A 27,311-nucleotide genomic window follows, 5' to 3' on the forward strand; every position below is an offset into this window, starting at 1 on the left:
CTAAATGTTAGCTTCTTGAAATCCCCTCATTTCCAGCTTTAAATAACTACTGTATACTACCCAGCATAAAAAAATCATTCCAAAGATCTTTCTTCTAGGCCCACTTAAAACTCTCAAAGTCCTGACTCAAATCTTTAAGGCTATTAGCTCAGGATTCAAAATCTGATTCCTGGAGGATTAAATCCTGACTTAACTTAGTTTTATTCACTGATTTGGTTCCTCAGAATGTCTGCCTGTGGTTCCTCAGAATGTCTGCCTGTAGGATAACTTTGTGCAAGTTCCTCAGGAGAGTACTTTGTTCACCGTCTCTTTTCTGCCATCATATTCTGACGCTCAAGAAGCTGCAGCAGGTGAAATAAGTAAACTTGGAAAGACAATCAATAACAAACAAGCCCACTCCTTTTATGAAAAGCGTTAAAGTCACTAGAGATGATGAGATGGGAAGATTTTGTTCAATCAAAAACTGATCCACAATGATGTACTCACAGGATTGCTTTTCACCCTATGTCCCAACAAAGTAATATAGATCTGTGAGGTTGATCTTGCTCATTTTTCTGAGGTTCAATCTAAGTCAGGCCTTCTCGGTGGCAAGCTGTCCTCAGTGAAACTCCCTTCCATGAGTGGATGATTGGATTCCCTTGTGTCGCTATTTTAAGAACTGAAGTCCTAGTATGAGTCACTTTGTTCCTGACCATTTATCTTCTCTTGTTTCTGCCTATTCTGCACAGATGGGAAAGGGCGGAGACAGTTGATGTTGAGAACCCTGTAACTCAGCCACTGAACCTGGTTTATGATTCTTTATTTTATGTACAGCATCTGGTGCCTTTTTGGTGACAGATGCTTGGTAAATAATTGACATAAACTCACAGAATATGGAAGATGGAAAGCTAAAGCAACTGCTGTCAGTGAAAGCAGAGACCATTCCCATCGGCACATAAATCTAGCAGAAAATGAGGGAATAATGAAGTCCTCGATACTTTGATGAAAAACATGATAAAAGAAGAAGAGGACAGTGATTTGTGAAATGTTGATCAGAATAACATACTGGCCACGATGGTGAGTTAACGTACCACCTGAGTTCATAACCTGTCATAAGACACAAATGGCAATAAGTTAGGGGTCATCTGCTGAAAAGGACCTGGATGGAGCTAGGCTGTTCTCAGTGGTGGCAGACAACAGAACAAGAAGCAAGGGTCTCAAGTTGCAGTGGGGAAGGTCTAGGCTGGATTTTAGGAAAAACTATTTCACTAGGAGGGTAGTGAAGCACTGGAATGGGTTACCTAGGGAGGTGGTGGAATTGCCATTCTTAGAGGTTTTTAAGGCCCGGCTTGACAAAGCCCTGGCTGGGATGATTTAGTTGGGGTTGGTCCTGCTTTGAGCAGGGGGTTGGACTAGATGACCTCCTGAGGTCTCTTCCAGCCCTAATATTCTATGATTCTACAATCAGAACAGCCCACCTAACAAATGCCACAGTGCAGTGAGGATGTGCATGGCGGGGGCGGGGCAAGTTAACTGAATATTTTCCAAACTAAAAAAAAAAGTATAAATTCAGAAAGTCTAAGTTTGAGCAAAATATCAAGCTGGTTCTGATTTTTATCTCAACTACTTTGCTCACACCCAATGTATACTGACTAACCAACAGAAATTACAAATTGAGAAGACCTATTAGATCATCTCATCCACCCTCTACCAGAGTAACATGGTTCTTTGGAGTATATTTTTTTGTGCTTTGTGCAGTCTAGTTTTAAGCATGCCATGTACTGGGGATTCTATCAATGCCTTTGAAAGAGAATTCCTCAACCTTGCACATCTCTCTGTTAGGAAGTTCTTCCTGAAATTTAGCCTACAGATTCCTTTTCTTAATTCTATCTTATTATTTCTAGGCATCACCTTAAATAATTCTCTCCATCCTTGGTGTTTACACCCATCATATATTTGCAAGTCACTGATATATTTAATGAATTATTTAACAACATTTGAACCACCACTCATAAAAATAAGCAGACTTGATGTTTAGTCTAATTTGACATATCATTGAAACTGGTGATTTCAAAACACAGGAGCCAGTTCCCACTCCCACTGAAGTCAATGGCAAAACTCTAATTGACTTTAAAAAGAGCAGGATCCAGCACAAGGTAATCAAATGTGAGTGACCATGTGTATTTTAATACACAATGATACCTACTCACTGAAAGACAGGAAATTATCCTATTTTTGGAATGCAGTATTGCGGTGAGCAGACTTTACCACAAGACAAATACTCTCATTTTAAAGTCAGCAAAGCCTTACTCACACAAGTAGCCACTTTGAAGTTAACGAAGCTACTCATTTGAGCAATGGTTTGCGGCACTTGGCTTCTGCTTTGTACTCCTTCACATGCCATTATAGCTTTGTATAAAACTGATTTAAAAATAAAGAACAGAATGTATAGATAAATTCCTGTTTGTCAGAAAAAAATATACCGAAGGGAAGAGCTGTGTGGTGTTTTAGAATTGTCTGCAACAAGCTAAAAATATACAAGAATAAGGATGTTTACCATTATGGTTATACGCATATACAGTGTCATAAAATGCAAAATACTGGGTCGTGGGTTAAGTGTCACAATTTTTCTTTTCTTATGGAGAAATATTCTTGCAATGCTACAGAACATTCATCAGTAAGGTACAGTAAAAAGAGGGGTACGTTTTAGCTTATTAACATGTACTAAAATAAATTGTGACATACTAGAGGTAAACAACAGACAAACCTTGACTGAAAAATTCACAGGCAACAGTACAGTTACTCTAGGAACCCATATGAGATAGGAAATTACCCTGTCGTGAGCCACTCTAGATGGAGGTGAACTACTGAGGAATAATGGAAATCCAGACTGGAAATATTAAATTCTTAGTGCTCCCATTAGCTGCTGCATCCTGGCTGGTAGTGAAAAACTCACTGATGTGGACTGGCATAGGGAGTGAAGCTAAAGTGTTTATTATCCCATCTCCTTTACTGTTTTGCTCCAGCTGACACCTCATTTGCCTTTTACTTTTCAGTCATGGGAGTTGGAGCTGCTCAGCACCTCTCAGGATTTAGTCCCTAATCCCAATTGTTGGTATTATGAAGCATAGGGTATCAATGAAAGGTTTTTGCATTAGTTTCATAGGAATTAGGTTCAAAGAATAAAACCAATTAAGTCTATGAATAATGCTGGCTGTACGCTCTCCACAGAGAGAGCTACAACTTTATGATCCTAACTTCTGCCAGCTCAAACAGCATGCTCCTCTTAATACCCTCGTCTCCCTCTGGAATTGTTATCAACAACCCTCTAGTTACTGAGCTAGCAAAGGCTCCTCTTTGATCCTGAGACATCTGTGAGCTTCCCTGAATATCCGGTCCATAGCAAATCCACCATAAGGAAGCTTTCAAGATGAAAAAAAGGGCTTCCCTCCTCCTCTCCCACCTCACCTCACCTCCTTGTCCTTAGATGACATTCACACAAATCAGGACTCTAACTTCAAAGTCACATATCTTCCTGGCGTTTTACTGAGTCAGCGCACCAAGTTTGCTTTGTGAATGTGGAGTATTCACAAACAGGAATAACTTTGCTTGTAGAAAAAGACCAAAATGTACAACTTAGTCTAATGCCATGGCAGCTGACTAACTTGGGCCTTTCTGTTAAAGCAAATCTGGTAATAATTATAAGCCATTTCCACACAGGACACAGTCTAAACTCAAATATCATGTTTATTTGTCTAGTCTTAAGAGCTGAGCTTCAACCGTCTTAATTTACTCTCATCACAGGACTTAGACCTTCCTCAGAGCCAAGGCTGGAAATGTATTTAAAGGCAACTAGGAAGTAAGAGACTGTCGGGGTGAATGTATCTCAGCATCTTTGCAAATGATCAACAGACAAAACTTCAGCTAGTATAAGTTGTTGCTATGACAACATATGCCAGCTGAGGATATGCCTTTCCGTCTCTTTCCCAACAGCATTTAAATACACACAGCTAAACTAATAACACGGGGCCAGATTGTCAGCTGATGTAAACTGGCATAACTTCATTGAAGTCAATGTTGATTTACACCAGAAGATCTGAAGAATGCTTGGCTGACACTGGTTGAATATGTCCTGTGATTCCACAAAAAACACACAGAAAAACCAAAGATTTCGTAAAATGGGACAGATTATGATAACCTCATTCACATTCTCCTGAGTAGTCCCATTGATATCAAAGAGACTATATGATGAGTAAGATACTACTCAATGTGAGCAAGGGTGACAAAATCTGCCTTTATTTCTGCATTTAAGAAAGAGGAAGTGTTCCATGAGATGAATCTAACAGCATGTGGGAAGTGGATACACATATTAACTCTGCTTTCCTCTTTAAAAAGACAGTAATTCTTAAAAGGATAGATAAAAAAGGAAAATAGATCCCATGCAGCATACCTTGAACAGAGTGTAAGATGCAAACAGTTTTTAAAATACATAAACAATAAAACCATTTGGTCCTCTGCTTTTACACTTTTTCATGTGTTTTGTAACACACAAGTTATATATAGTAGATAGCCATACAGATAAAATCCATGATGGTGTGGCAGAAAAATGATCATCTAGTGACTCAGTATGTTATATCAGCTAGTCTCAGATGCCTAAACTATTCTGTTTTCTTCACATTAACCAAGAGGCCACTTCCCTTCCTAAATGACCATCTCACTCACCATACACTTTCCCTGGGACTATTTATTTTCAGATAGCATAACAATTATTAAATGTAAATGTCCACAGCAAGTTTCATAGGAACTCCAGAGAGAGAAAGATGATCCTTAAAATGATACGGGCCATCAGTTTGAGGACAAAACAACATATTTTTTCACAGGTAATATTCAAATCTAAATATATATAATAGACATTAAACGTCGGAAAGAAGTGAACTCCTGCAACACTCACTCTCTGATTCTTTTTCTCAGCATCATAGCATTGACAGTTCCACCAATAGGACACACTGGAAAATAGCACAGTAAATGCTTAAAGCAAGTAGGAAACATTTCCCTCCTGTTTCTTCTCTCTCAGCCTCATCTCATCTCCATCCATTGCTGGCTTATCTTCACCAGGGCATCTTACGTTCAAACATGACAGGGAGGAGTCTACCTAGCTGATGCGATGCTCACCGTGACTTTGTGGTCAGCATGGACAACAACAAATCATGTTCAGCATGACGTCAGCTAGCCAGAGAGGCACTGCGGTCTTGTGACTAATGTACTGGATTAGGAGTAAAGAAACTTCCACTTCTATTCCTGACTCTGCCACTAATCTGCTGTGTGACCTTGGGCAAGTAACTTCACCTCTGCAAGGTCTCTGGGACAGGAACTTTCTCTTAATATATGTGTATGTGTCATAAATATAAAGGGAAGGGTAATCACCTTTAAAACCCTCCTGGCCAGAGGAAAAATCCTTTCAACTGTAAAGGGTTAAGAAGCTAAAGGTAACCTCGCTGGCACCTGACCAAAATGACCAATGAGGAGACAAGATACTTTCAAAAGCTGGGAGGAGGGAGAAAAACAAAGGGTCTGTGTCTGTCTGTGTGATGCTTTTGCCGGGGACAGAACAGGAATGGAGTCTTAGAATTTAGTAAGTAATCTAGCTAGGTACGTGTTAGATTATGATTTCTTTAAATGGCTGAGAAAATAGCTGTGCTGAATAGAATGAATATTCCTGTCTGTGTGTCTTTTTTGTAACTTAAGGTTTTGCCTAGAGGGATTCTCTATGTTTTGAATCTAATTACCCTGTAAGGTATTTACCATCCTGATTTTACAAAGGTGATTCTTTTTTACTTCTATTAAAAGTCTTCTTGTAAGAAAACTGAATGTTTTCATTGTTCTAAGATCCAAGGGTCTGTGGTCACCTATGCAAATTGGTGAGGATTTTTACCAAACCTTCCCCAGGAAGTGGGGTGCAAGGGTTGGGAGGATTTTGGGGGGAAAGACGTTTCCAAACTATGTTTTCTCAGGAGCCCAGATAAAGTTTGGTGGTGGCAGTGGAAGTCCAAGGGCAAAGGGTAAAATAGTTTGTACCTTGGGGAAGTTTTAACCTAAGCTGGTAAAAGTAAGCTTAGGAGGTTTTCATGCAGGTCCCCACATCTGTACCCTAGAGTTCAGAGTGGGGAAGGAACCTTGACAGTATGTATAGCATGTAGCACAGTATGGCTCTGGTCTCAGTCAAGCCCTCTAAACTCTACCATCATCTAAATAATAGTTGTGGGTTAAACTCTATTAAGACCGGGGTTAACCATGACTAGCTGACAATGAGGATTCTTGTCTATGATGAATCATCTGTTGTGGGCTGGCTAATTATTCCTCACCATCATTTTTTATACACAGTGGGTTTTCCTAGACAAGCTAAAAGGGAGTCTCCCCAGCTTTTTATTTCCCATCTCCTCTCCCCTCTAGCTTCTTTCCTCCTGTCTGAAACCATGACACACCAAGAGACATTACAGGAGCTCCTCCTTCAGTCCGCCTGCCTGTTGCTCCCCTTCTGTGCCCCAGCATCTCACATTGCTTTGTGCAACAATAAGAAAAAAATGAATCTGCTCAGTCTAGGAGAATGAGAGGAGTGAACTGGAGAGGGATGGAGAACACTATCAGCACAGTAAAAGGAGGAAGAGGCAGCGGTGGTGGGTCAGACAGCAGCACCAAGAAGTCTCCTACACCTAGAGAAATATCAGCATCAAGAAAACATAGCCAGGATGGCAGCATTCAGTTCAAAATCTTGCCTCACTTTTCTTATCTGGCTTTCTGTTCCATAGAACCTGACCCAGAACTCGCAACAGAAGCATAGGTAAGAGGAAAGCACTGTGCTTCCAGCACAGCTGTGAGACCACGAGAAGAAACATAGGAAAAACGTAACACCCACATTCTGCAGGCCAGACTTTGATAAACCCTTAATGTGAAAACACTCTCTGACAGGAGCAGTCTCAGACCTGAACAAATACATAATCCCATGTGCATATATCCTGGGAATACATACACAGGGATCAATTTTGAGTGCAGCTAAAGTTCAGGAGCCAGATTCTGGCATTAGCCAAAGGCCAATTCAGTCCCAGTCTTGATGGTGCTCCACACCAAAGGTTCCCAACATTTTCCCCAAGGGCCCCTTTGGCATCTTACTGAATGTCCTGTACCCCTGTCACCTTGGCTCAAGGGACAGACCCCCACATAACCCATACGGTGGACCCTCAGGAGTCCCAGCACCCTCCTTTGAGAACCACTACTCTAAACTATGGCCCAGCTGCGACATTTTCCATGGGACTGCACATCAGCCAGGGACTACTGGATGCAACATACTCCAGCCATGGCCTCTCACAATATGTGCTGTGCTTCTTTCCAATGCACCTCCTAGGAAAATAATCTGAGAGGGGGTGCCGTACCGCAGGCTACACTGTTTAAAACAGCCTTTGTACCACCAGAGTGACACATAGGGGCCAAAGCGGGGCTCAGGTTTGAGACCACTCTCTCTCTAGGCAGGTGACAGTTGTTTGTGGAGGCTTCAGATACAAATCTAACAGTTAGGGGTGTGCTCAAACCACAACCTGAGAGCCAAACATCCCCAACGTTTGTGGTGCTTGAGCTGCTGGTCGAAATCCTCCATCTGGTCTATTGACTCAAATTCTGCTCCTAGTTCTTCTGTTTATAGGCAATGCAACCAAAAGGAAGATATGACCCAACAGCATTTTGGTTTTCTCATTTTATAGCATCATTCAGTTAATTGCCATCATATTCTTCTGGAAAAAGAAAAAAAAAACCCAGCAGGTTATTTTGCGAATACAATGCCCCCAGAAGAGTCCCAGCTGATTGGAGCAGGAGAAGCATACAACACACACAGGCCGACATGTGTTTCACTTGCGTGCTTCTTGAAATGGGGTGATGTCTGCTCTATTCCACAGCTGCTGCTATTCGATAAACAGATGTCACCCAGTAATTTAAAAAAGATATAGCCCAAGCATTCATCTCTCGGTACGACCCTTTTTGTTTGTTTGTTTTCCAACTATATCCCTCTCCTCCTCCACCCAAATATCTGGTACCTGTTGTTATCACTACCGTACTGTGGGATGGGAGGGTCAGTTAACTACAAAATATGGTGCCTTTTTAATAAGAGCTTGTCCTTCGGTACTGTAACACAAAACAAATAGCCATTTAAGGCAATACTAATTAGGGCAAGCTACTGTTGGACACGCTCAGAAATGCACTTTTAAACTTACAAATACATGTACTGTGACAACAATGGCTCAGACAGTGCTATGAAAACAGACACTAAATGAATAAATGCATCAGTCCAGTGTCTAAAGGACAGGTGTCCTCACAAAAACACACCCGTAATGGGTGCTATTTGGCACTCTTGTTGGATAGGATGAGAGGGACATTATCGTTCTAGTGGAAATGGTGCACCACCTATTATTAAGGTTGCCCAGCACTTCCCAATATAAGACCCTGTTATCAGTTGTTTAAACCTTGCCAGACTTGAACTATTTGCACTAACATTTCCCATGCTTCAGGCTGAATATTTCTGGAAAATTTCAGCCAAGATACACCAGCCATTTCTGAAAATGAAGCTAGGGGAAAATATATTGTTTTGCCCATGCTGAAAAATTCTGACCTTTCTTTTGAAAAGCTTCAGCACCCCCATTGTTTGGGGCAGGGAGTTGCTCAGTACACTTCTTAGATTTTAATAGCTAAATTCCCGAAGATTCTGTCTGCACTAGGCAGGCTTCAGTCCGGGGCTGAACCGGACTGATCCTGAGATTGCTGCTTTCAGCTACTCTGGGTTGTGCTGGGTCCAGGCACTGGAACTGACAGCAGGGATCTTGTCTCTCCAGTGCTCTCAGTGACCCCCCTGTTGGGTCCAGGTATCAGCGGAGGAGGAGACTTCTTGATTAGAATGCAGAGGGACAACAGCTTTACTTGTGGGGAGAATAGATTGGGACAAGGAGCCTGGAGTGGGAGATTGAGACTGAGGACCAGCAGCAGGAGGAAATGGAGTGAGACTGGGAGTTGGGGGTAGTCTGGGACTGGCTAAACAAGGAGACTGTGACTAGGATCTGGGGAGGGAAACGGGGGGGAGGCCTGGAAGCCAGCAGGTGTATGGAGATTATCAATCTGTAACCATTAAGGGTTACTGGGAAACAAGCAAACAAAGCAAAAGCTTTGAATTCTCTTGTAGTAACTTTGGTGGCAGGAGGAGGTAGGAAATGGGAGCTCTCAGTGATAGTATAATTAATAAAGATGTATAACCCTGCAGTAAATGAAGAGAGAAAAGCAGCAAGAGAACTACATCAGACAGTGATATACCTAGTACATCTGTTTCAAAGCATACATGTTACCTGTTCATATAAAATGCATCCCAGATAATAACCTGCAATATATAGTCTGAAAAATACTACATTATTATCTATATTGACAGCAGGACAGTTTGCACTTAGGAAGGTAACAGCAACAATAAGACGTTTTAGGGGTGGCATCTAGACAAGAGTATTAGACTGTAGGACTATACCTCTCAAAGCCTTCTGGATTTTGCTGCTCATGATCACCAAAGACTTACTCTTCCATTATACTCATGAGTAGCTTGACTCATGTGATTACTCACATTTATGAGTCATAACTTGTAAATTACTCTTGTATGTAGGTGTCCCTATATATGAAGGGTGCGATTTTCAAAAGCACTCAGCACTAGCCTAACTTTGCTCCCATTAAAGTCAATGGTAAAATTCTCATTGATCTCAAAGGACCTGATACAATTCCATTGAGGTCAATCGAGAGTCCATCTACTTAAAGTACACATTTACTTAAAGTAAAGCATGTTTACTCAGTGTAAATGTACACACCTAAAGTAAATGCATTTCTGGGTCAGTCAGAGTGCTCAGCACCTTGTAGGATTAAGCCTAATGGGCCAATGCCCATGAATAAAGTTACTCAAGTGTGTGTTTGCAAGATTGGGGCCCAATCATACATTTGAGCGCAGAATTCAGCCCACTTTGTGTGTTCATTTGAAAGTTCTAGTGTGTATACAGCACAGCACAATTCAGAGTTATTTGAATATGTAAGAACTGAAATAAGCACAGAGCTGTGCCCCTTAGAACACTATTAATAGTTTAGTAGGAAACTATTGAGCTTACAGAGTATGTATTTGTCAAACACTTGTAACTCTGACATTTCTAAACCAACTCTTTTCAGACATGTCCTAGGCACTTGTCCTCACTGAAATATAAGGCCATGTAAACTTTTCTAAATAAACCATTTGCATTACCAGAGTGTGTAAATAAAACACCTGAGAAAATTCAGCACTGGTTAAAGGCAACATTTTGTGACATTAAAAAACTCAAAAGGGGCTAAATTTGGATGATGCCCTTTTTTCCACACCCCAAAAGCGTACACGTTTGGGCTGTGAACAAACATCAGAAATTCAGAAGCAGTGGCCTTTTGGTTAGGTTCATTATGATGTCAGTTTAATGCTGGGAACATGCTTTACCGGGATCTATTTTGCCCTTGTGGGGAGTGGGACTTAACGATCTAATCATTTTTTTATACCTTTTACTCTTATGATGAACTGTAGCTGTGGCACTATGTTAACAATGAACTAATCAAGCCCTTGGTTTCACAAACAAGCAGTCCGTCAGCTTGAAACCATATGCACACGAAGCAGTAAAACCAAACCCACATTACTGTTTGCCACGGTAATTCCAAGATGAAGAAAATGAGAACAACCACTTCTTTTTAAAGGGGAAATTTAGTTTCTATCATAACAGAAGAAGTCATAATTGACCACAGATGTGTATATCTTACAGTAAAGCACTGGACTAATGCCTGAGTTAAACAGAGCTTACACCAGGCACGATTTTGACTCTGTAGGCTTACTGCATTACTTGCCCTTTAAAAATGAAAGCAGTACAAAGCATAAGTAAAACCTTTCTGAGAAATATCCATATAAATATGGTGGGCATTTCCAAATGCACAAGTGGTTGTGTACACGTAGCGAAATGACAGCTCTAAAATGAAAAGCCTGGCATTTCAGAAAATAAGTGGACATTCCCAGAACAACGTTTTGCACAGAATGACAAATTTAAACAAACAGTTGCTGTAAGTTGCTAGATGTGGAAAAATCACTGTGAAAGAGGCTTCCATGTCACACACGAGGGCTGCCCTGGAACAGTAACATGCTCACAGTTAAGAGGTTGAGCTTTAGTTATAAACGTACCTCATGAGCCAAAAAAGTCCCTGGCAATGGTGAAAGGTATTGCGAGGCTAAAGTGCAGCTTAATATTTCAGACCTTTGTTGTGTAGGTATATCATGCTCCCCCTCACAGTCCTCTTTACTATGTCTGCTGATAACGGATCTAATCTGGAAAGAAAAACCACTGACACTAAATCCACCTCTTTCACCAGGCTACAAGGAAATAGTTCTGCATGTAGTGACTGTATTATCTTCCTCAACTTGTATGGCCCCTGCCAACTTTAGGGTTGTAAATCTAGGCTGGAGGTATCCCACAATCCCATGGGAAAACTGCCCAGAACGGGGGCCTCAGAGTGGTGCCAGCCACTTTGGCATACATACCCAGAGGTCAACGAGCCACAACTCATGCCGTGCCGTGCCAGCATGGACAACGAGCCTGCTCCAATGCCCACTGAAGACAACAGAAAGATTCCCATCAACTTCAGTAGACTCTGAATCAGGCCAACAGGGCAGAAGTTCCTGGTAATCCATACCATTGCATCTCTAACTGTTTGAACACACTTGACTTGGAGTTGGATACATGGAATTAAACTCCGTCAATGGATATTATACTGGTAATTTTCTAACACAGACAAGGCTTGGCATGCTCACCCTCTGCTTCTTTGAGGCAGGCCTAGGAAGGGGTCTCATTACCAAATATAGGGAAAAAACTTACCTGGTGTTTGTGTTTAAAATTACCAAGAACTCCTCTGCTTAACTGTAGTGAGGAAAATCAGCTGATAAATGGCAATATCCTTGATTTGTTGACTAAAAGCTGCCTTGCAACATACAACTGGAAAATTCGCACCAATTAATACCGATGCAAAGAGAAAAGAGAAAGCGTTTGGCAAATTAATTGAAACCAAAACAGCAGCAGTTCATAGTACATATTCTACACACTAATGTATTTGTAGTATACCAATGCTTTGTGGACAGTTACGCTGTGGCTCACCAGGTGGTTAAATCTCATGAACCAGGTCGCTTACAATTGTCTGGGCTAGTGCGGACCTCCACAGACATTTGGCTGGAAAGATGCTGTGAACTTTCACTCTACATACCCTATCAAACTTTGTTTTAGATGACAGTTGTTCTATGCAGCTCCCTCAGGTACTGATCTCATTCTTTGCAGGACAGTGAATAATAAAAGCTACAACACTAATTACGGCACACTCAAGTTTACAAAGGCATCAAGACAGACCCATTGTCTACAGAAGTCCAAAACTGCCTGTTGCTGCAAATGACTTGCTTTCTATACTCCCACTGGCAATCTATGAAGATGATTAACGTAGACCCCTTTTGGTACTTGCTTGCTTCGTGACTGCAAGCACTTTCTTCCCAGTTGATGATGTGGATTTTTGATTTTGTGTGGATGGAATGTAAAAGGAAGGAGTCATTTCCTCTGAATAGCAGAATGTTTGCTTATTCTGACTCATTCTTAACTCAAGTGACTTCAGCTTAATCCAAACAGCATTGGTTACATTCAGAGTTACAACTCTAGTCATTAGAAGCATCTCTTAAAAGAAGAATCTGCTCCTTTCAAAAGGGTATTCTGGGAGTATGTGTAATTCCATGGGAAAGTTAATGATAGAAAGCTAAGGGCTACAAAATCATAATTTCAATGGGGCCACCCTCTGCGGCATGGCAGGGGGGACTTGCTGCCACCCCGCTTCCCGCTCCAGGTCCTCCGGTTGGTGGAAATTTTGATAATACAGTGTTGTCAGAAATGGGTAAAGTTGGGTATCATTTGAAAGCCCATTCTCCCACGAATACAATGGTACTGAACATGAAAAACCTAGAACAAACGGTGTTGATATATATTGGAGAAAAATGTTTAAAAATCAGTGGTTTTTGAATAAACTCTATCCGAGGGATGCATTGCTTACAGCTCTGAAGGCAGCGGCATCGCCAGCAGCAGCACAGAAGTCAGGGTGGCCTGGTACGGTGTTGCCACCTTTACTTCTGCACTGCTGCCCTCAGAGCTGGGCCCTCAGCCAGCAGCTGCCACTCTCCGGTCACCCACTTCTGAAGGCAGAGCAGAAGTATGGCTGGCAACACTGTGACCCCCAACAATAACTCTTGCGACCCCACCCCACATGGCCCCCTTTTGGATTGGGACCCCCAGTTTGAGAAAACCTGGTCTCCCCCATGAAATCTGCATAGTCTAGGGCAGGGGTCCGCAACTTTTGAGAAGTGGCGTGCCAAGTCTTCATGAATTTAAGGTTTCACGTGCCAGTAATACATTTTACATTTACAGGGCCCCCGCGATGGAACCCCAGACTTGCAGCGGGCTGAGCGGGGCCGGCGGCTGGGACCCCGGCTGGCAGGGGCCGGCAGCCGGAACCCCAGACCGACAGCGCGCTGAGCGGCTCAGCCCACTGCCAGTTTGGGGTTCCAGCCACCGACCCCTGCCAGCTGGGGTCCCAACCGCCGGCCCCGCTCAGCCCACTGCCGGCCCAGGGTTCTGTCCATCCAGGCTGGCAGCGGGATGAGCAGGGCCAGCGGCTGGGATCCTGGCTGGCAGCAGAGTGCCACTAAAAATCAGCTGATGTGCCGTGCTGCAGGTTGCCAACACCTGGTATACAAAAGTATACAAAAGAACAGATTTCACGGTCCATGGTGCATTTTTCACGGTCCATGGTGCGTTTTGCATGTCCGTGAATTTGGTAGGGCTCTACGTATAAGAGATATGATTAACATCTATCACACATGTGGTTTGTTCTTTCTCTCATCCTCTTCCATAGCTACACTGAATTCAATGAAGCTGTGTTAATTTAAATCAGCTGAAGATCTGGCCAATCTATAAACACATATATGAGTAGGTGAAATTGTCAACAATGGGCCTTATTTGCTACCCAGTTACATAAATTTTATTCCAGTTTAACTTCATTAAATCCAAGAATACTGTGGGAAAAAACTGAGTAATAGAGTGGAGGGTCAAGCCCAACAGAGTTTTGCACAAGCAAATTCAATGAATAGATCTTCATGAGATGCCACATCCGAGGCATTATTTATTCTGTTTCACTTAAATACAAAGATGAAAATCAACAGCTTGTTCATGACTTTGGCCCTGAGCCTGCAAAGATTTAGACACATGCTTAATGTTATTCAGGTGAGTAATCCCAATGAAGTAAATGAGAATACTCATGTGCATAAGAGTTTGCAGGATCAAGACCCTACACATTTTGCTGAAATCCACAAACCTTATCTGTGAAATCGAAAACGACTGCCAATTCAGCATGCGAAGTCAAAGCAAAGCTGTACCCACAGAGCGTTCTGTTCATAGAGTATGTGATCAAAACAGCATCCTTTTAAATCTCAAATATATTGCTGATATTTAGCTCTTGTAGGCACCTTTTCTCTCTCTCACAACCCACACCATATTTAAACGCAGAGAAGAATGTTTATCTCTGTTAAGATTGTGTCAGCATGTTTTGATAGATTTATTTAAGCAAAAAACCCAGATCTTTTACTTTTGTCCTGGTTACAACTATAAAAAGCAACAGAATAAAAATCCGGGGGACAGGGGGTCAACTTAAATGAACATTTTCTAAAAGCTTCTCAAACCCCCACAGGGCTATACATTTCAGGAGTTCCCCCTGAAAACTGAAAAGGAGGACTTGTGGCACCTTAGAGACTAACAAATGTATTTGAGCATAAGCTTTCGTGAGCTACAGCTCACTTCATCGGATGCATGCAGTGGAAAATACAGTGTGGAGATTTATATATGTAGAGAACATGAAACAATGGGTGTTACCATACACACTGTAACGAGAGTGATCAGGTAAGGTGAGCTATTACCAGCAGGAGAGCAGGGAACTGGAACTCTCTTTCCCTTTGTGAAAATGATGAATGATTTAATACCACTGCTACTACCACTATTATTATTATTATACAGATAGTTGTGGAGAGAAGTTAAGAGCATTTTATTTGCAAAGCTATATTTAGGGCTGTGTCAGGACTTCCATTCTAAACCCTTATTTTCAGGGATTTAAAACATCTCTGCTTCTAATGCAAAACTCCTCCCAGGTTGAAACTTAGCATACAGATTCTCAGCATCTAGGCGCTTTAGTTTTTCTCTTGAATTTGAAGAAAATGGTCTCCTCCCCTCACCCCCCACTACTCCCCTCGCACTCTGTCTATTCATCAGTGTATCTTCGCTGTTCACTCACACCGTGGGTCATCACTGGTGAAAATGTGCTCTCCCCCGCTGCTCCTGCCACTGGGAACTGCCTTATGTCTGCCCCAGTGACTCATCATTTATTTTAAACCACAGCTTGAAACATCTTTTCCCATTTGCATATACCTCATAATTTTGCCCCTCTGCTGTTTATTACTAGACTCCGTTGCCAACTGTGTCCACATATCTATTCAGGGGACACCATCATACGGCCTAATCACATCAGCCACACTATCAGAGCTCGTTCACCTGCACGTCTACCAATGTGATATATGCCATCATGTGCCAGCAATGCCCCTCTGCCACGTACATTGGGCAAACTGGACAGTCTCTACGTACACAAATAAATGGACACAAATCAGACATCAAGAATTATAACATGCAAAAACCAGTTGGAGAACACTTCAGTCTCTTTGGTCACTCGATTAAAGACCTAAAAGTGGCAATTCTTCAACAAAAAAACTTCAAAAACAGACTCCAACGAGAGACTGTTGAATTGGAATTAATTTGCAAACTGGATACAATTAACTTAGGCTTGAATAAAGACCAGGAGTGGATGGGTCATTACACAAAGTAAAACTATTTCCCCATGTTTATTCCCCCTCCACCCCCCACCGCTGTTCCTCAGATGTTCTTGTCAACTGCTGGAAATGGCCCACCTTGATTATCACTACAAAAGGTTTTTTTCTCTCCTGCTGATAATAGCTCCCTTATGTGATCACTCTCATTACAGTGTGTATGGTAACACCCACTGTTTCATGTTCTCTGTGTATATAAATCTCCCCACTGTATTTTCCACTGAATGCATCTGATGAAGTGAGCTGTAGCTCATGAAAGCTTGTGCTCAAATAAATTTGTTAGTCTCTAAGGTGCCACAAGTACTGCTTTTCTGTTCAGAGAGAGATCCTCAAGTTCCATAAATCAGCACAGCTCTTTCAACAGAGCAACTCTGATTTACACTAGCTGAGGATCCAGAGAGACCTGCATACATGCATTACGTATTTTAACTTGATATTTAAAGCATTTGGGGATACTGCTCAAATGAAAGACCCAGTGTAAAAACCAGTTATATTGTAATACATCACATGATTATTTATTGTGAGGGAGATGGGGATCTGTTGGCAAGAACCAAAAAAAAAAAAGTTACCAATTTTCTATCACCTATGATAGATAGGATCATTTTAAAAATTAAATTGGTCTGGCACTTGATCTGAACGGAGACCTTTTCCACATTTGAAAAAGGCTGTCATGGGGAACGTTGTGACAGGGACCTGGGGAAGAGGTTCGGAAGATTCTATGGCAAGTGGAAGGCAAGCGATGAGAGGGGGAGCAAGACGAAGTGAGCATTCCGGGGTATCAGTTGAGAGCCACCAGACGAGATGTGACATGAAACACGCTGTTAGCAGAAGCACTAAGGAAAGATTTGGGGGTATAATTGCTGCCCTGTAGCTCATTAATTTTGTTATCTCACTGCCTGAGGAGATTCCAGAATGTCCAGATGCTGCTACAGCTATGTATAGAAGGCCTGGGTCATAGGGACCTTTTAAGCAGCACACAGATAAGACCCAAGAGAGAAAGGGAAAAGTCATGAGGGTCTGAGCAGAGACACAAATAATGCTGTTGTATCGCTTTTAGGGCTGCAGTGGCAACGTCAACAGTTAATTCTGTAGGGTAAATAAAGTCACAAAATATTCATACCACACAGGGAAAACCTAACATATTGGTACCAAGGTAAGAACCCAGTCTCTTGGAAGCATTACCAGGACATCTGTGCACACAATTCTGCTTGCCCTTAGGATATGGAACTCCCATTGAGGCCAATGGAAGTTCTTTGTGGCGATGGTTTTCAGAATCGGGCCCTTTGTTTATCCAGATGAGTGAGAGAGCTTTAGCCTGCGCTCCTGACAGCTTTCTAGATCCTGTTTCCTGTAACAATTCCTATCCCTAGTTCATCAGCCCCATCTCCCACCTGCAAGGATTTTCAGACTGTACAGAGAGAAGCTGTTCTTACAGTTCTTGGCATGCAAAGTTCTGGAAGATTTTGAATGCACATTTAGACCCTGTTTTTGAAGTATAATTTTCTTTTGCAAGCAAGTTACCTTTATAATCTAGAAAGAAACACTGTGCAGCATTGCTCAGCAAGTAGTATCTTCTGGACTTCATAGTTAGTTGGCGACTTACATTTTCTGCCTTATTGTTGAAGACTTGTCAAGAGGAAGGAGAGTAACATAGCAATCTGAAAACCAAGCAGCTGCAGAGCACCCCACGCATAATTTCCTTTTGGAAGAAGATTAAAATAATTTTGAGTGGTTCCTCTTATAAGACTATTTCTGTGCTTGCGTGTGTGACTCCCAATTACTTCAATAGGATCCCCACATGCCTACTGGAATGCCAAACCACAACGTTCACAAATCCATGAGTCAGACCCCCGCAAAGCGAATGAAATTGACTTAAAAATCAAGAGATTATTTTTTTACAATAATACATTTTGAGTTTTTTCATACGCATTTTGATTTTGGAGCCTATGAAGATTTGAAAGTTTCCAGTTTCTCTCTGCAATCATGAGTGACCCCATGAATCGTAAAGCTGGGGCTTTAAAGTAATCACCAAATATTGTGGGAATCACAATAAAATTGCAAGAGTTGGCAACATTATCCCTATCTAAGATATGAATTTGGGGCCTGGTCCTGTTCCCATTTAACTCTATTGGAGATCAGCCATTGGATATAATTAGGGGCCTCAGCCTTTAGCTGTCATGCCAACTTCAAATAGGAAACATGAATGTCCCCAACTCCTTGTTTAGGCCTAAAGTAAAGATATACTTGTTGTCACAAGCTTCTAAAGGATCGCTGACTCTGAAGAATGTATTAAACTTTAAAAATATCTCAAGATGTCTCTGTCTGATAAGGTGCTTCAGAAGTTTTCATTGTTGTGAGCCAAATACAATTCAATAAATCTTTCCTCTTTTATTCTGGAGGGTGGGACCCTGAATTCTCGAACTACTGTTTTCTGGCCAAAAGGCAGGGAAGGCACAAGGATAGAGCATCATTAGAAACTGTATGAAGTAACAGATCAGAAAAATAAACTGGAACAATATGATGGAGACTTCCAGGGCAAAAAAAGAGTCTTGCATTTTACAATGAATAATGGAGGTAAGCAACAAATTTAATACAAAAACGCTCAAACTGTGACCTGTGGACCATGGGTGATCAGCAGAGCAATTAGTGGTTTGTAAAGTTTTAGCTCGTCACATGGTGCTGGCTTCACCTTATTTTCAGCGGCTAAATCACATTAAGAGAATTCTATAAATATATTAAGTAAACGCTTTCCCACGTAAACAATTTCAGTAATTGTCAACGGGAAGCAATACTGTCATGAATGGAAAAAGGAGGTGGAGCGTGCAACCACAAATGGGAGGGAAAGTGGTCTATGAGACAACCTCTGTGGTTAAATGTGATCCACTCTATGAGCACATCTTAGAATTCTTGACTTAATAAAGAACTGCAGTACTAGCTTGGAGATAACTAGCACAGGGAAGAGGTATGGCTGTTGAGTTTTGATTAATTTGCAAATGTTTCACAAGTTCCTCAAGAAGACCAGGATAATTTTTAGGACTCAGAAAAAAAATCTGTGTGTATTTAGATCATATGAGGGGAAAAAAACAACAAATCTCAGTGCCAATGTCATTGCTTAAAATAAAAGGAACATCACTATTCAAAACAAAATGATCTGAGCTGAAAATGAATGCATGTTCACCTCAGAGATAGAGGGCAATAAAGAGAGATCAAAGCTTTTTATTAAACTTGGACAGTCCCTGAAAATGCCTTTGCATTAAAAACTTGAAGAATTTACATAGTACAAGGAGAGTGTGACAGAATGTCTATTAGCTTTAAAAACATAATAACTGGCATAAAAAGCTAGGGAAGTTTCTTCTTCTGAACAACTCATTGAAGTTCTTCATTAGGAAATGACCTAAAATAAACTCCATCTCTGCAACTTATCAGATAAAGAAAATCTATTCAGCAAAATATTTAAGCATACGCTCATATCCATCCCTGTTCACTAAAGCACAGAAGTATGTGTTTAATTTTAAGTGCATTCCATTATGAACAGTTGAATTGGAACCTAGTAGATTAATCTGCAACTCCTACATTCTGGATGGATCCTGGAATAGTAGTATAGCTCCTAAGCCAAAGCCCATTGAAGTCGATAGAAAGACACCCAGTGATATGAATGGGTTTTAGATTTGAACCACAAAAAAAACAGAATGGAATGAATAATTGATTGTAGACAATGCACAGGAACCTCATCAAGGGCTGTCCACTGGTCTCTGCAACAGTCTGGTCTTTGCCTAAAGTACTTTCTTCCTAAACTCCTTTCTGAAGGGTACTTTCTTACCTTCAGTTTCTGCTCCATCAAGGCCCAGGATTACGAGTATGTTCAACCCTCCCCTCTCCTTCCCAAGTCATTATAGAGGCTTTGATTTACTTTTAGTCTCGTCTATCTCATGTATTATGATGAGTACTGTTGTGTTGGTTGGAAAAGTCTATGGCTTTAATTTTATTTAGTTTTATTTTATTTCCCTCCAGTTTGTACATGCATTGCACAAAGCAGAGTGCCTATTTTTTGTTCCTGGTGCTCTCTGCCACATTTTAAAAACACAATTATACAACTAAACTACTCCAGTTACCTCCCTTCACCGAATAAGCAACATAGATTATACACCAGTCAACAACCTATTTCCCATCTTAATGAATGACATGGTTGAGTACTGTAATAAAAAAGAAAAGGAGTACTTGTGGCACCTTAGAGACTAACCAATTTATTTGAGCATGAGCTTTCGTGAGCTACAGCTCACTTACTGTAATAAAGTGACCTTTAAAAATAATGAGGGACTATGGTAAACTTAAAGATGATTTTCTTTTTTTATAAACTATTTAAGTCATCAAGAGAGAACAGTCTATGAAAATGATCCAAAAACTACCGAAGTCAATAGGAGTCTTTTCATTTACTTCACTGGACTTTTGATCAGTCAGTAAATCAAAATCTACAGTAAAGACCTGATCCTGGACCACTGAAATCAAATGGGATTTTCAGTATTTACTTCAAAGGGTGCAAAGGTTGAGTCTTGAATGAATATAGCCTTGAAGACTGTAGTTTGTCAAGAACCTGGAATGAAAAGATATCACAGCCAAAATGGCAAAGCTAGATGCTTCAATTTAGGATTCTAAACCCACCTACATAAAAGTGGCCTGATTTTCAAAGCTCCTATTGACTTCAATGGGAATTGCAAGAGCTCAGCACTTCTGAAAACCAGGCTGCTTCTATTTAAAGAAATATGGATGTTGGTCTGCGTTTAGGTGTCCTGCTTTAACGATCTAGTCTCTTGTTTTTCCTGGTTAAAAGTATTCTGAGATTGGGGTGTTGAAATGTAATATAAGGGTCAGCACTGTTATACATTTACAGCATTGTTGACTCTCACGATTTTATTGCGAGACTCATGAAATCTGATGTTCTTCTTAAGGCCACAGCTCCTGGAGTCATGTGATTAGTCAAGCATCTCAGCTTTCATTTAAAAGAAAATGTAAGTTTATAGCCCTAACGTTTGCTCAGAAAAGCCAGAAAAGTGAACTGAATGAGCCCTAAAGACTCAGAAACCAGAAGGAAAATGAAAAATCTATTTATTCTTTTTTTAAAAAATCCTCGGATTTTTATGACAATCTCATAATTTTTTGAGTGGTTGGTGTTGGCAGGACAGTATTTTCTATTGTAACTGGGCCTGTAAGAAAAAGAGTAAGCAGTCTTGATATATTAAAAGAAATTCAATTAAAATACTGTTGTGCTGGAACCAAAACTCCAGGGGAAAAAACCTATACAATGAAATATCATTGAGCCCTTCTGCATGCTAATTGTGCTTTTCAGGAGGAGGCATTTGGAGAGCTGTAACGTTTGGCTTGCTATAAATGGGTGAGGAGAGCATTTACTTGCGCACAAGGCTCAAGGCTTTGGCAGCTGCTACAAACTTGTTCAGGGAGCAAGTCTGGCATTTGCATTCCTGGGTACGTCCAGAGGGAATAAAACATGCTGACAAGACTGAGACGGCAACCAGAAACAAGCGTGAAAAGCCTTAAGCCATCCCCAGAGCACCTGCATGAGCCATGACAGCATACAGATCAACCCCATCACCAGAAAAAGAAAGACAGTCAGATCAGCTGAACATGGGTAAATGCAATGGAGAAACAAAGCGCATCCACATGGGTTATTTTTAATGTAAAAATGTCCGCATTTTATTTCTTTAAAGGTGACCATTAAGATTTAGAGCAAGAGTAATTTTTTATGAACATTTTTGACAACTGCTCTAATTTTAAGTACAGTATAACAGCAATGATCATATTTCCTGCCTTATCAGATAAAGAAAATCTATGAGGCCTAATTCTCGTATACACTAAGGATGCTTTATGCCACTCTGGCAGTGCAAGGAGGACTTAAAGTGAATGTAAAGGAAATTTACTCCCAACCTTAAGGCCCCTTTGCACAGCCAGAGTAGTACAAAGTGGTCTCAGTGTAAGTGAGAATCAGGCCCACTATACTGAAAAGGGACTAAAATGCCTTTAAAATTAAGGACAATGGATAGAAATAAAAATAAAACATTCTATTGTGGCCCTTCAAAATCCTTTACAGTAGCTAGTTAACAAGAAAAACTGTATATGGTCACAAATAATGAGCAGAAAACATAAAAACATGTAGATTTAATTGCAAATTAGCGTATTTTAAAACAAACCACGGTAGCTGAAAATCAGTTCCTTTAGTTACCTACTAAATTCACCATTCAGGGTTCTGAGTTTTGCCTGCCTCAAACAGTGCTGGCAAAGCAGGTCAGTGGGCTGCTATAATAATGTCTACCACAGCAAGGGAAAACAGATTGCTGCACTCAGGTCTTGATTGGTACAATTCCTTTCATTTCACCTTTTTCCTTGTAATATTTAAGGGCCTGATCCTATACCCATTGAACTCAATGCAATGACTCTCATAGACTCCAATGAGCATGGGATCAGGCCCTAAACCTTCACAAGTGTTTGGGTCGGCAGGGGGTGTGGCCCATCCTGCACTCACGACCTGCATCACAGGTAATAGTACAAGGGAGACGGCAGCTGCTGCAAAGCTGCCAATTCTCTCACATAGATGAATGGGAAATGCGTGTGGCAGTGGTGGGCAACCTGCAGCCCATCAGGGTAATCCGCTGGCAGGCCGCCAGACAGTTTGTTTACATTTGCACAGATGCCCGCAGCTTCCAGTGGCCGCGGTTCTCCAATGGGAGCTGCGGGAAGCAGCGCGGGCCGCAGGGATGTGCTGGCTGCTGCTTCCCACAACTCCCATTAGCCAGGAACGGTGAACCGCAGCCACTGGGAGCTGTGGGTGGCTGTGCAAATGGAAACAAACTGTCTGGCAGCCCGCCAGTGGGTTACCCTCACGGGCCACAGGTTGCCTACCACTGGTGTATAGCCTCGAATCTGGCTCCCTCCTTCCCCAACATGTCAGCTAACACTGCTGCTGAGCCAGGGCACTTGGGGGAAGTGATCTATGCCAAGTATAGGTCTTCCTTTCCAGAGCATAGGGGGAAATCAAGGAACCACAATACGGTTCCAGCCTGTTCTTGAGGTGGTGCAACTATATGCTGCCCTTTGCTCAGGGCTTGTAGCAAAACCATCTTATAGCCTTTAATGAGTTGAGCTATGATACCATTTTAGTATTCACTGTTTTTTTTTAAACACGTCCATTCTCCGAAATATTTTGGCATTTCAGTGTTTATTTACTGTATTGTATCTGGAAATATTCCTGGTTTATCCCACTTCTACAGCAGGGAAATCACAATTCGTTCTATCCAGCGTATTTGAAATCTGCAGTAGACACTTACTATAAATCCTGATCACATTTGCCCATCTCTGCTTCAGACGTCTTGCCAGTTTCCAAGCAGAAAGCATATAAAACATGACTTGTAGGCTTAATAGTTAACTAATAGGACAGCGAGAAAGGTCTGCATTAGATCAGTGCAGAAGGTGCTGCACTTTATTGCCTCATTTAGGAAAGATCTGTTCCTTTGGGAAGCATGGTAGAGAATCCCTGATAGTTATTACTAATTTGATAAGACATTTAAAACATCTCTCTCTCTGTACACTGACAGCTTTTGCTGAAATTATCGCCACATACATTTTCTGATGAGCTTGTGCTCCTCTCTGCAATTTTGAAATAGACCACTGCATTAACAGCTCTGAGACAGATTTAAACAGCATGAAAGCAGTAGCAGTGGAATTGTAGGGGTGGTATTTAAGAGCCATCTGAAATGATATCACTGATATCTAAACTTCTCTCACAAAAGGACCTGTGTAAAATTAAGTATTGGCAATGAAAACTGAAGTCAGGATTTCTTTGCTTGCTTAACAAATAGCTGGGCTATTACTAATATTTGACAAGAGAAACCTCAATGAAACAGAAATGTGGTGAACTGTGGAAACATACATATTAACAGTATATCCATTTCTACCTCAATGCCTGCATTTCAATAAACCTGCCCTCCTTTTGCTCAATGAAAAATCTGGAAAGTTTCCACAGTGATACACACCTGATTACTGGATAAAAGTCTACAAGAAATTGACATTTTTCCTGCACATAGGTATTTCTGAAACTCTTGCTGACACCCATGTGCATCAGAATCAAGATTGTGCAGTAGATCAATGTAAGGTCCGTATCTAACTGAGGGGGAAACATTCTCCCCCAAAATCTCAACTTTAACTGAAGAGAAAGGATAAATTCTGGCCCTTTACAGTGCAAAAAAACCTAGAAAACGGAAAGCTATGTCCCTAGAGTTGAAAACTTGTCATGGTGATTTTTCCTATGGTTTAATCACAGTCCCCACAATTGCCAGGGACAGGTTTGGGGCCTGTAGGTGTAAGTACCCTTTTGTTTTTTTCACCCAGAAGGCCATTTAACAATCTGCAGCTCTGTGGGAAGGACTAAAGCTAGTGAGGCTAGACCTGCTGCAAGCAAGGAGAACAGAGACAATGCAGGGAGCCAGCCAGGGGTTAAAAAATAATGAGGTACTCAGCACCAGGTGCTGAAGGCTGGAGAGGCCTGAGAGAGGTATCTGAAAGGAGAAAGTGGGGAACATAGAATTCTATTGGCTCTGCTGGGAAGGAGACACCACACCCCCACCTGCATCCCTGGATCGCTCGATGCTCAAGCCACTGATCATTTTTTCCATCCCCACTCTGCTGCCACTTCAATGTTCCTGCATCCTGACAGCCTCCATCTTATTAAACAAATGCATGGAGGTGCAAGTGACTGTCAAAACCGATGTGTCTCCATCCTGCTGTAAAGCTCCAACAACCTCACTGCATAACAAAAATAAAACGTGTTGCATTTGAACAGTAAAACCCCCAAAGCCCTGTGATTTTGAAACTGGAGTTAGAAAAGGATGAAAATATTATTATTATTATTTAACTTTTACATTACAGTAGTGACTACAAGTGAGCCAGGTCAAGGCCTGATGATAGCAGAATCTGTACAAATATATTGTCAGTGACAGTCTCTGCACCAAAGAGATAAGTAGAGACAGCTACCGGAGTCTCTTTTTATTGTGTGTAGGCCCTCTGGAATCCACCCTCTCCCTTCCGAATGCCTGCCCTGCAGGCCCTGTGTCACCAATTAATCATGTTTTTTGTGATGCTTGCCAGCAGTACCAATCAGTGCCAATTTTGCTGGTGGTCTGTGTGATGTGGATACCTGGCATCTAGGCAGTAGCCTGAGGATACCAGTTCATTGAATGCTGGCCAGCAAGCAGCCAAAGTATGGTTCTTTGTGGTCCCTCCTAAACTGGTTTGTGATTTAAATTAATGATCTAGAAATTAAAGACGTTTAGCAGCCTCCTGATCCATCCTGTCCCCAACCCAATGACTCTTTCTATTCAGATTAGAAACCACTAAAAAAAATGCCAAGTCCAGAAAAAAACCCAAAAACCCCACAACTTTGCATTCCAATATAGAGTTGTACCAGACAGTGAATACTTCTTGCCATTGGACCAAAATAGCTCTGAACAACCACACAAAAGGAGAGTGGATCTTTCCTTTAAAGTCAAGTTTCAAATGGCCTTTGAAGTTCATCACCCTCTGAACTGCCTCCTACTCTTTTATGCATCCTTCAACAAGATTCCTTTCAGCATCATTTCACCATTCACATTCTCTGTGAAACTAAAAAGAAACCTTATTAAGGGAGGGGGAATCAAAACACAAAATGCAATAGCTTACTAATATGTACAAGGTCTAAGCCAGCAGTGGAGGATTAGCCACTGGGGCAACGGGGCCCATGCCCAGGAGCCACAGCCAATTGGAGGTGGGTCTGGAAAAATGGGCACTCTGACCTGCTCCGCCCGCCCAGCACTCCTGCTGGGGAGCAGGGCAAGCCCCCACGCCCTGATCCCACTCCCCGGCGGGAGCAGCAGCTAGGCAGAGAAGGGCAAGCCCCCACAGCCCGACCCTGCTCCCCAGCAGGAGTCCCGGGTGTGGGGGCAGGGTAAGCCCCCGTGCCCCCACCCCATTTCCTCGGCAGGAGCACTGGGGGGACTGCAGGCAGAAGGGGTAAGGAGGGGCCCCCGCTTGCTCTGGCCCAGGACCCCATAAAACTGTAATCTGCCTGTGTAAGACAGCTATTCTAATGCAACCTGGGAACACTATCCTAACAACCTGAAACTGTTAGTATATAGTATCTGTGGCTGTGGCTCATTTTACTGCAGCATAATTCCACTGTAAAGTTGCTGGAAATCACTCAAGTAAATACCATTCTCCTCCTCCCACAGACTCCTGACCCTCTGAGGCAAGTGCCAAATCGTATTTCAATGCTTTCTGGTTATGCTCGTACGTTAGAAAAGTCATGTGAAGAACTACTGCAAAAACAAAGATATGTGCACAAACATATGCATGATGTACAAGAAGTCTGAAAGATGCTAATTGTTTGTTACACTGTGTTTGTCGGAATTCCCAAAATCCCACCCTAGCAGAGCTCAATAGTATACTTTGTGATGGGGTGTACTCTCCACACCGGCCCTGCAAGAGCTGAATTAGGCCAAGAGGGCATGATCAGCCAATTAAGCTGCAAATGGGGGAGATTTAGGCTGTGTGGGCAGAGCTAATTAGAAGAAAGCTCACCTTTGAGGCGACAGGCAGGGCTTCTATAAAGCCAGAAGGCCGGCAACAGCATGTAGCAGGGAGAAAGCTGACAGTTTCACACACAGAGGTAAGGGGAAAAGAAGCATGGTAGGAAGGAGTCCAGGGGTCAGAGCAGTCAGGCTGGTATAGATGCAGTCCTTAACTGTTCACTAAAGGACCCTGGACTGGAACCCAGAATAGAGGGTCGGTCTGCGTTCCACTGCACCGTGGCATTGCTAAGGGCAGTGGATATGAAGACTGTTGGAGTCGCTGCTGGAGCAATACTGTCAGGACCGTGGGTTTGAGAACTGCCTAATGCTGCTTGTGGAGAGAAACCTTGAAAGACCACCCTAGAAGAGGAAACCACTTAGTGGCCTGGCTGGATGGCTGAGTCACGAAGAGGAAGCAGCAGTTCTTGGAGGGAGAGAGGGGCTGTAGACACAGAGAGAGAGAGATGGCGTGCAGCCACAGGAAGGGGTGTTGGCCTGGCAGCGCTAATCCCCAGAACAGCCAGGAGGAGGTGCCATCGAGCAGTGAGCAGAGCACTCTATCACATACTTCTCCATAAATGATGAGAGAGAAATGGAGAGAGAATTGTGAGGTAAAAGAGTTCAGCTAGCTAGACATGAGGCCACCTGTGACTGAAGCTTCTATATCTGTAATATTGATAAAGAAGGTTCCAGTTCTGAAAGTC

At 42.0% G+C, this 27,311-nt stretch overlaps 1 protein-coding gene across 6 annotated transcripts in view; it reads right to left on the reverse strand.

The window, feature by feature from the left end:
* Window positions 1-27,311, reverse strand: part of OSBPL5 (oxysterol binding protein like 5) — a 219,433-nt gene that overhangs the window by 147,229 nt on the left and 44,893 nt on the right. The gene's annotated exons all lie outside the window — the stretch shown is intronic.

Source organism: Lepidochelys olivacea (genome assembly GCF_965140295.1).
Source record: "Lepidochelys olivacea isolate rLepOli2 genome assembly, chromosome: 6".
NCBI lineage: Eukaryota > Metazoa > Chordata > Testudines > Cheloniidae > Lepidochelys > Lepidochelys olivacea.